Below are 8,897 nucleotides of genomic sequence, written 5' to 3'. Positions count from 1 at the left end.
ATATTGGGGCAATGAATTCCACCATTGGGGGCCCACGACCGAAAACATGTCTAATCTACGGGTGCCTATAATTTTTAAAGATGGAATAACTAATAAGTTTTGGGAAGATGACCTGAGTGCGCGTGCGGAACTATAGGGAATTAGCATTTTAGAAATGCACTGAGGTTCTTTGAAAATCAAGTTTTTAAAGATAAGTAGTAAAACTTTAAACTGTATACGCTGGCAAATAGGAAGCCAATGTGCATCTTTGAAAAGTGGAGTCACGTGATCAAATTTCCTAGCGTCATAGATTAGTTTTATTGCCGTGTTTTGAACAATTTGCAGTTGTCGTTTTTCCTTTCCTAATAGATTACAATTCATTTATTGATATCAATCCCAAATAAAAACCATTTAGGGATTTACAAAGTATTAAATCTCTGCCCAATTTTCAAATTTGTAGAGGTATGGTATTCCAAAAGTCACCTCTGTTCTTCCTGTAACCCTCAAAGTCATCCGGCAGTAATCCTTCCTCAAAATCATGGTCTTTAAGCTTCATGTTACTCTTTGTCAAATTTATCTACAAAAAGTTGAGAAAAACTAATTAAATTAACTCCATAAGAACATAAAAACATAAGCAATGCCTCTGCTGGGTCAGTCCTGAGGTCCATCATGCCCAGCAGCCCGCTCAAGCGGCGGCCCCAACAGGTCCAGGACCTGTGCAGTGATCCTTTATTTATACCCTTCTATCCCCCTTTCCAGCAGGAAATTGTCCAATCCTTTCTTAAACCCCAATACCATACTCTGCCCTATTACGTCCTCTGGAAGTGCATTCCAGGTGTCCATCACACTCTGGGTAAAGAAGAACTTCCTAGCATTTGTTTTGAATCTGTCCCCTTTCAGTTTTTCCGAATGCCCTCTTGTTCTTATATTTTTTGAAAGTTTGAAGAATCTGTCCCTCTCTAATCTCTCTATGCCCGTCATGATCTCTCAAGTCTCTATCATATCCCCTCTAAGTCTCCTCTTCTACAGGGAAAAGAGACCCAGTTTCTCCAATCTCTCAGCGTATGAAAGGTTTTCCATCCCTTTTATCAGACATGTCGCTCTCCTCCTAACCCTCTCGAGTAACGCCATATCCTTCTTAAGGTACGGCGACCAATATTGGACGCAGTATTCCAGATGCGGGCGCACCATCGCCCGATACAGCGGCAGGATAACTTCTTTCGTCCTGGTTGTAATACTCTTGTTGATTATACCTAGCATTCTATTCGCTCTCTTAGCGGCCGCTGCGCACTGTGCCATCGGCTTCATTGTCATGTCCACCATTATCCACAAGTCCCTTTCTTGGGTACTCTCGTTCACTAACATCCCTCCTATTGTATAGTTGTACCTCGGGTTTCTCAACGTTGAACTTCATCTGCCATTTCGTTGCCCATTCTCCTAGTTTGCTCAAGTCCCTTTGCAATTCTTTGCAGTCCTCTTTAGTCCGAGCTCCACTAAATAGTTTGGTGTCGTCCGCAAATTTTATTATCTCACACTTTGTCCCTGTTTCTAGATCATTTATGAATATATTAAATAGCAGCGGCCCGAGCACCGAGCCCTGCGGAACACCACTTGTGACCCTCCTCCTGTCCGAGTAGTGGCCCTTCACCCCTACCCTCTCTTTCCTACCCGCCAACCAGTTTCTGATCCATCTATGTGCGTCTCCGTCCACTCCATGGTTCTTCAGTTTCCGGAGTAGACGCTCATGTGGCACCTTGTCAAAGGCTTTTTGGAAATCCAGGAATATGATGTCTATGGGATCTCCTCTTCAAAGAAGTACAATAAGTTAGTTAGGCATGATCTCCCCTTGCAGAAACCATGTTGGCTTGTTTTCAGAAGTTTGTTTCTTTCCAAATGTTCTTCGATGTTTTCTTTTATCAGTGCTTCCGCCATTTTCCCCAGAACTGAGGTGAGACTCACTGGTCTGTAGTTTCCCGGGTCACCTCTTGATCCCTTTTTAAAGATGGGCGTGACGTCGGCTATCTTCCAATCCTCCTGAATCACTCCTGTTTTCAGGAATAGGTTGCAAATTTGCTGCAATAGTTCCGCTATCTCCAGAATGTAAAATAGCTAGAAGGAAGCCTTTGCAGCTCTTGTAAACCTGTGATTCTATTATGATCTTGAGATTAGCATATAATTTACCCAGAGGAATTTGCACCTCAAAGATAATAAAACTGGCTGTAATAATCATATTGAATTCAAATGATATACCAATAGAAATGCTAATATTAGCTTTAATCAAGCCTGTTGAATATTTAAAACCCTTCCAATTATTTATTAGGTCATTTTTTATTTTGGGGTTTTTTTTTAGCTTTTCCCCTCCAGCTAAATGGAGCACATTCTTGAATTCAATTAAACATTTGAAGTATATGTATAATATTTAAAAAACCCAACCTTTGTCTCGGTCCTACTAACATGTAATCAATATAATTGAACAAGTTAAGTTAATGAGATTAAGAAAAGCACTGAGTTAAATACAGAGACCCAACTGTCATTTCAATTGTCAACTGTCAAATCCTTCGGCAGCGAAAAGAGCGAACAGAATGCTAGGAATGATAAGGGGATTGCGAACAGATCAGAGAAGGTTATCATGCCGCTGTACCGGGCCATGGTGCGCCCTCACTTGAAGTACTGCGTCCAGCACTGGTCGCCATACATGAAGAAAGACACGGTACTACTCGAAAGGGTCAAGAGAAGAGCGACTAAAATGGTTAAGGGGCTGGAGGAATTGATGTACAGCGAGAGATTAGAGAAACTGGGCCTCTTCTCCCTTGAAAAGAGGAGACAGAGAGGAGACATGATCGAAACGTTCAAGATACTGAAGGGAATAGACTTAGTAGATAAAAACAGATTGTTCACCCTCTCCAAGGTAAGGAGATCGAGAGGGCACTCCCTAAAGCTGAAAGGGGATAGAATCCGTTCTTCTTCACCAAGAGAATGGTAGACAACTGGAATGCTCTTCCGGAGTCTGTTATAAAGGAAAACACCCTCCAGGAATTCAAGACAAAGTTAGACAAGTTCCTGCTAAACTGGAAAGTACGCAGGTGAAGCTGGACTCATTTAGAGCACTGTTTTTTGACCTAAGGGCCGCCACGTGAGTGGACTGCTGGGCAAGATGGACCACTGGTCTGACCCAGCAGCGGTAATTCTTATGTTAAGACATTTGCCTCTGCTGACTATCAATAAAATCTTGTAAACACTTAGGATCCCGGTACTGCTTAGTGCTATTTTCAAAGTAACTTTCATAATTGCTGGGTAAATTAGCCCATATTTAGCCTTCATCTCGCTGAGCTGTGGTCTTAAATCCAGGAATTGTTTTCTGAGAGAGTCAGGGAGAAGCAGCAGTTTTTTAAAATCTTGCCAGGTTACTATTTTCACCTGTTTTGCTGCCCCCAAAATATCCATGGCTTGCTGGAACCGTAGAACTTTAAAAATTAGAGGTCTCTAGATAAAAAATGGCCGCAGATGCCTGACTGCTACTGAAAGTCCCTGATTACCTCGCAGTCTTTTCTTCATTAAACGACTGGAAAACTTAGGCTGATGCTGAAGAGATGGGGCAAAAGCGTCAGTGGAGCCTCCCGACGCTCAGAAGCTCCTCTTCTAATGATTGACGAGTTTCTCAGAAGAATGCAGACGAAACCCTCACTGTCGGGAAGTAGCCCGCTGGACATGTTGCCGTAGAGTAACGCGGCAGCATTCCTGGGCTCAATGTTACTCTCAGCCCTGACGCAAGAGTGCCTCCCACGCAACCTACACCACAGAGAGCCAGCTCACCGTGAGAATAGAACACACCCAGAGAGGAAGTGCTCTCGACTCCTGAGGCTGAATTGTTGGTGAGCATGGCGTTGGAGACCTCCCGGTTTGAGCTTTCTCCCAGAGATCAAGCTGTGGCTGAAACATCACAAGCAGGGGAGATGAGAGTCGTTTCTGAGGTAAAAACACCAGCTATTCCTTCATTAACTATGCTAAGCTCTTCTTCTGAGCCTATTAAACCTCAGGAAATAACACTTGAAACTATTTGGGATTTAGTTGTGAATTTGGGGAAATCTTTTACTCCCCAAATAAAAGCTTTGGAAAAAGAAATGAATACTCATAAAGAGATTAATACCTTAAAAAATGAATTTATTGTGCATAAAACGGACATTCAAAAAAATAGAAAAAGAAGTTAAAACAAAATCAAGATTTATTGGTCAAAGATAATATTTTATTGAGAAAGAAATTTGAAAATCTTGAAAATCATAATAGAATCAATAATCTACCTTTAATAAATTTTCCTAAGATTTCCTCAATATCTCCCAGAGAAATGATAAAACAATATTTTCTTGAGATTCTGCAAATTCCCGAGGAATCCCTGCTCCTGCTTACACGGGTGTATTACTTGCCAACATTGCAGCAAAATCAAGAGACAGAAGCAAATGTACAAAGACAAGCTTCATTAGATATATCTACGTTGCTGGAAACTTCTGATTGAGAATTAGTTATTATCCCAGGACAAGCAGGCAGCATATTCTCACATGTGGGTGACGTCATCCACGGAGCCCTGACGCGGACAGCTTTTCAAGCAAACTTGATTGAAGATTTCAAGTTTGCTGGTGCTGTACCACGCATGTGTGTGCCTTCCTGATCCACTAGAGGGCGCATCCCCTCCTCATGGTCTTCAGTTCTTAGTTTTCCGCGGAGCCAGAAAGCCCTGTCTCTCTTCTCTGTGTTCTAAGTGCCTTTCTAGCACCGCGGCTTCTTTATTTTGTTAGGGAGTCGCTGTGCGTTTGTTGATTGATCGTGTATTTCTTTGTTTCAAAAAAAAAAAAAAATGATTTTTTATTGTGTTTCTGCTGGTTCCACCGGCAGGCCCTTCTTGGGCCTCAGCCATGCTGCTAGGCCTCATTTGGCTGCAGCTGTATTTTTTTTTTTTCTCTTCCCTGGCCTCTCTCTGGGCTCACCTCGTGTGAGCAGAATGGCCGGGACCCTTTTTCCTTCGTTAGAATCGGACTGAGTAGCTTCGATCCCTGGTAAGTTTTCTTTCTTTCTTTCTGTTCTTCTAGGTGCGTTACCTCGGTAACGCAGCCGGCTGAGTCTCAGGCATCGAGTGCAGTCGTGCCCGCCTCTACGAGACCTTCAAAGCGTGCCTCCTTTCATGGGAATACTCACCTCGAGGTTGCCCTTTATGGAGCGCACTGCTGCACCTTTATTACCAGTTTCATTGGTACGGTGCCGACTTCTGACGGACTTCGGTGTGCCTCGACGTCAACTGGAGCTCCGTGCCTCGACATCGACTGAGGCTTCGTGCCTCGACGTCAGCTGAGGCTTCGTGCCTCGACGTCGACTGAGGCTTCGTGCCTCGACGTCGACTGAGGCTTCGTGCCTCGACGTCGACTGAGGCTTCGTGCCTCGACGTCGACTGGGGCTTCGTGCCTCGACGTCGCCTGGGGCTTCGTGCCTCGACGTCGCCTGGGGCTTCGTGCCTCGACGTCGCCTGGGGCTTCGTGCCTCGACGTCGCCTGGGGCTTCGTGCCTCGACGTCGCCTGGGGCTTCGTGCCTCGACGTCGCCTGGGGCTTCGTGCCTCGACGTCGCCTGGGGCTTCGTGCCTCGACGTCGCCTGGGGCTTCGTGCCTCGACGTCGCCTGGGGCTTCGTGCCTCGACGTCGCCTGGGGCTTCGTGCCTCGACGTCGACTGGGGCTTCGTGCCTCGACGTCGCCTGAGGCTTCGTGCCTCGACGTCGACTGAGGCTTGGTGCCTCGACTGAGGCTTGGTGCCTCGACTGAGGCTTCGTGCCTCGACTGAGGCTGAGGCTTGGTGCCTGGACGTCGGCTGGGGCTTGGTGCCTCACCGCCGCCTGAGGCCTTGTGCCTCGACGTAGAATGCGGCTTTGTGCCTCGACTTTCTGCCTCGACGTCGACTGGGTCTTGGTGTCTTGACGTCGACGGATGCTTTGTGCCTTCGCCTTCGGCTGCGGCCGTGTGCTTCGCGTCACTTGACGCTTGTGCTTCGACATCGTCTGAGGCTTGGGCCTCGACTTCGACTGAGGCTGGGGGCCTCATTGTCGGCTCGAGCTCTGTGCCTCGTCGTTGACCGAGGCTTCGTGCCTCGCCGTCGACTGGAGCTTTGTGACTTAACGTCGCTTGGGGCTTTGTGCCCTTTGGTTGGCTGTGGCCTTGTGTCTCGAAGTCGACTGTGGCTTGGTGCTGCAACGTCGCTGGGGGCTTTATACCTCGGCATCGACGGGGGCTTAGTGCCTCGACGTCATCTGGGGCTCTATGCCTCGGCGTCTCCGGCTCCTGTTCGAGAGGGTTCCCCGCTTTCTCTTCGGTTCATTCCGGGCAGCCGTGACGGAATCTTGTAGTACGGAGTTTGGTTTCCTGGAGGAGACTCTCTCCCTGCTCCGGCTCTATTGCTCCCACCATGCGTCATCTCGCTTGGTGCAGAGTGTGGCTGGGGATCCGAACCTCCAGGATCGTCTCGCCACTTTTACTTGCGTGAGTACTGCGCTTCTTGAGGCCTCTCTTGCGGAGGCCTCTAACCGCCTCTCAGCACGCGACCGGTCCTTCGCCTTTCGCCTTCAGCTGAATACCTTCTGCCTTGGTGGTTTGGACTCCTTCTCTGGAGGGGCCCTCCGGATACCTTTCTTGTGTTATCTCGGCCTCCTTCGCAGCAGCCGCAATAGCTGCAGCTGCGCCGGGTTATGGTCCAGCCGCCGGCTTCGGCAAATCCTGGCCGTCTTTTTGACTATTCTCGCATAGCCTCCGGGCTGCTCTCCTTCTGGGGATTCCCCTCCTCCCTTTGGGAGGGGTGTCTCCGTGTCTACGCATCGGGAGTATAGCCTCGCTTCTGTCGGTTGGGCATTCCCATCCTCCCATCTGCATCTGGTCCTGGCCCTTTGTGCCCTGCACTAGTTTCTAGTCCGGGAGTGGTTCAGACTCTGTCCGCCCCAGTCTCGGGAGTCCGTCGGGGCGGACCTGGACCCAGTTTGTCTGCGCTCCTTCTTGTCTTGGCCTCAGGGGGAGGCCCTTGTTTGTTTATGCCGGAAGGTGACCCCTCTGTCCTCGGTCCGTCTCCGGTCTTTTCTGCCTCTGCCTCGGCAGGCCGCCTGTCTGCGCCTGAGTCAGCTGGTGTCTCAGCGGTCTTCGGCCTCGGCCAAGCTGATGCTGATCCTTTTGGGATCATGGGTCTCCACGGTTCATGTCCCGATGTTCGCCTGGTTTCATCTTCGTGTTCCCCGCTGGACCCGAGCATCTCAGTGATGGCAGGATCGGGATCCCGCTTCCCAGCACATTGTGGTGCCTCCCTCCTTGACACGTTTGTTTTGTTGGTGGCCCACCTCTTCGTATCCCTGCATCAGAAGGTTCTGCCGATGGACTCCTCGGCATAGGCTTAGGGGTGCACCTCGATGGCCTTCAGACTCAGGGTCTTTGGTCGGGTGCGGGCCGTCGCAGCCGCATCAATCTGCTGGAGCTCCGGGCCATTTACAATGCCGTGGTGGATTTTCGTTATTGCAAGATTGCAGGGTCCTGGTGCGTCCCGACATCCCGGTGGCGATGTATTCTGTGACCAAGCCAGGATGTACAGGTTCCCTGTTACTTTGCAGGGAAGCCCTTTGTCATTGGCAGGGGGCGTTACACCACTGCTTCTTTCTTCGGGCGGTGTATTTCCGGGGCGTGCAGCATTGTCTGGTGGACTCGTTGAGTCGCCCTTTTCGGCCGCATGAATGGTGGCTCCATTCTCAGACTCTGCGGCATGTGGTTGTTCGGTGGGGAACCCAACAGGTAGTTCTGTTTGCTTCGCCCCTCACTCACTGGTTGCCTCGATATTGCTCGAGGATATTCTCCCGGGTTCGCATCGAGGTGGATGCTTTCCTTCTCGATGGAATGGGCAGGTTCCTCTATGCGTTCCCTCCCTTTACTCTGATTCTCAGGTCTTTGATACACCTCCTGTCGGTCTGCGCCACCATGATCTTGATGGCTCCTCTGTGGCCCTGGCGGCCATGGTTCTCCCTGTTCCTCCAGCGTGTCAGGGAGACTCAGCTTCTACCTATGGTCCCGTCTCTGCTGTCTCAGTGTTGCGGTTTTTGTTGCATTCCAATCTGCAGTCTCTACACTTATCAGCTTGGTTCCTCGCAACGTGCCTCCCTCCTTCTGTTTCTCTCAGTCGGTGGGGGTGTTCTCGAGGCCTCTCGAAAGATCTCCACTCGGCAATGCTTTTCCCAGATATGGTCCTGATTTGCTGCGTGGTGTGCTGAGCACTGCATGAATTCGCTCTCTGCCTCCTTGCCTTCAGTTCTGGATGATCTGTTTCACTTGTCTCGGTCTGGTCTCAAATCTACATCTATTCGAGTCCACCTCTGTGCATTTGCTGCCTTTCATCGGCCGCTGAATGGGACGCTGCTCTCCGTCCATCCGACGGTTTCCCGCTTTATGAGGGATCTCTTCATTGTACATCCTCCGCTCAAAGCCCCTCCAGTGGTTTGGGATCTTTGTGTGTTCCTGGCTCAATTGGTGATACCTCCATTTGATTCCATTGATGAAGCTCTTTTGAATTACTTCACCTGGCAGGTGGTATTCCTAGTTGCTCTCACGTCTGCTCGCAGAGTCAGTGAGTTGCAAGCTCTGGTTGCAGACCTGTCTTTTCCTGTATTTCATCATGACACGGTGGTCCTGCGTACTCAACCCCAGTTCTTGTCCAGGGTGGTTTCGATCTTTCCATTGTTCTTCCGGTCTTTTTTCCGAAGCCCCACTCGCCTCCTGGCGAGGTGGCGCTTCACACACTTGACTGTAAGAGGGCGTTGGCTTTTTGTCTTCAACGCACTCAGTCTCCTTGGACGGTTCCTCAATTCTTTTTGTCCTTCGACCCTAATTGGTTGGGACGCCCAGTTTCCAAGCGCA

Source organism: Geotrypetes seraphini, chromosome 7 (assembly GCF_902459505.1).
Source record: "Geotrypetes seraphini chromosome 7, aGeoSer1.1, whole genome shotgun sequence".
NCBI lineage: Eukaryota > Metazoa > Chordata > Amphibia > Gymnophiona > Dermophiidae > Geotrypetes > Geotrypetes seraphini.
The sequence above is the reverse complement of the archived record's forward strand: the minus strand, read 5'-3'. Positions refer to the sequence as shown.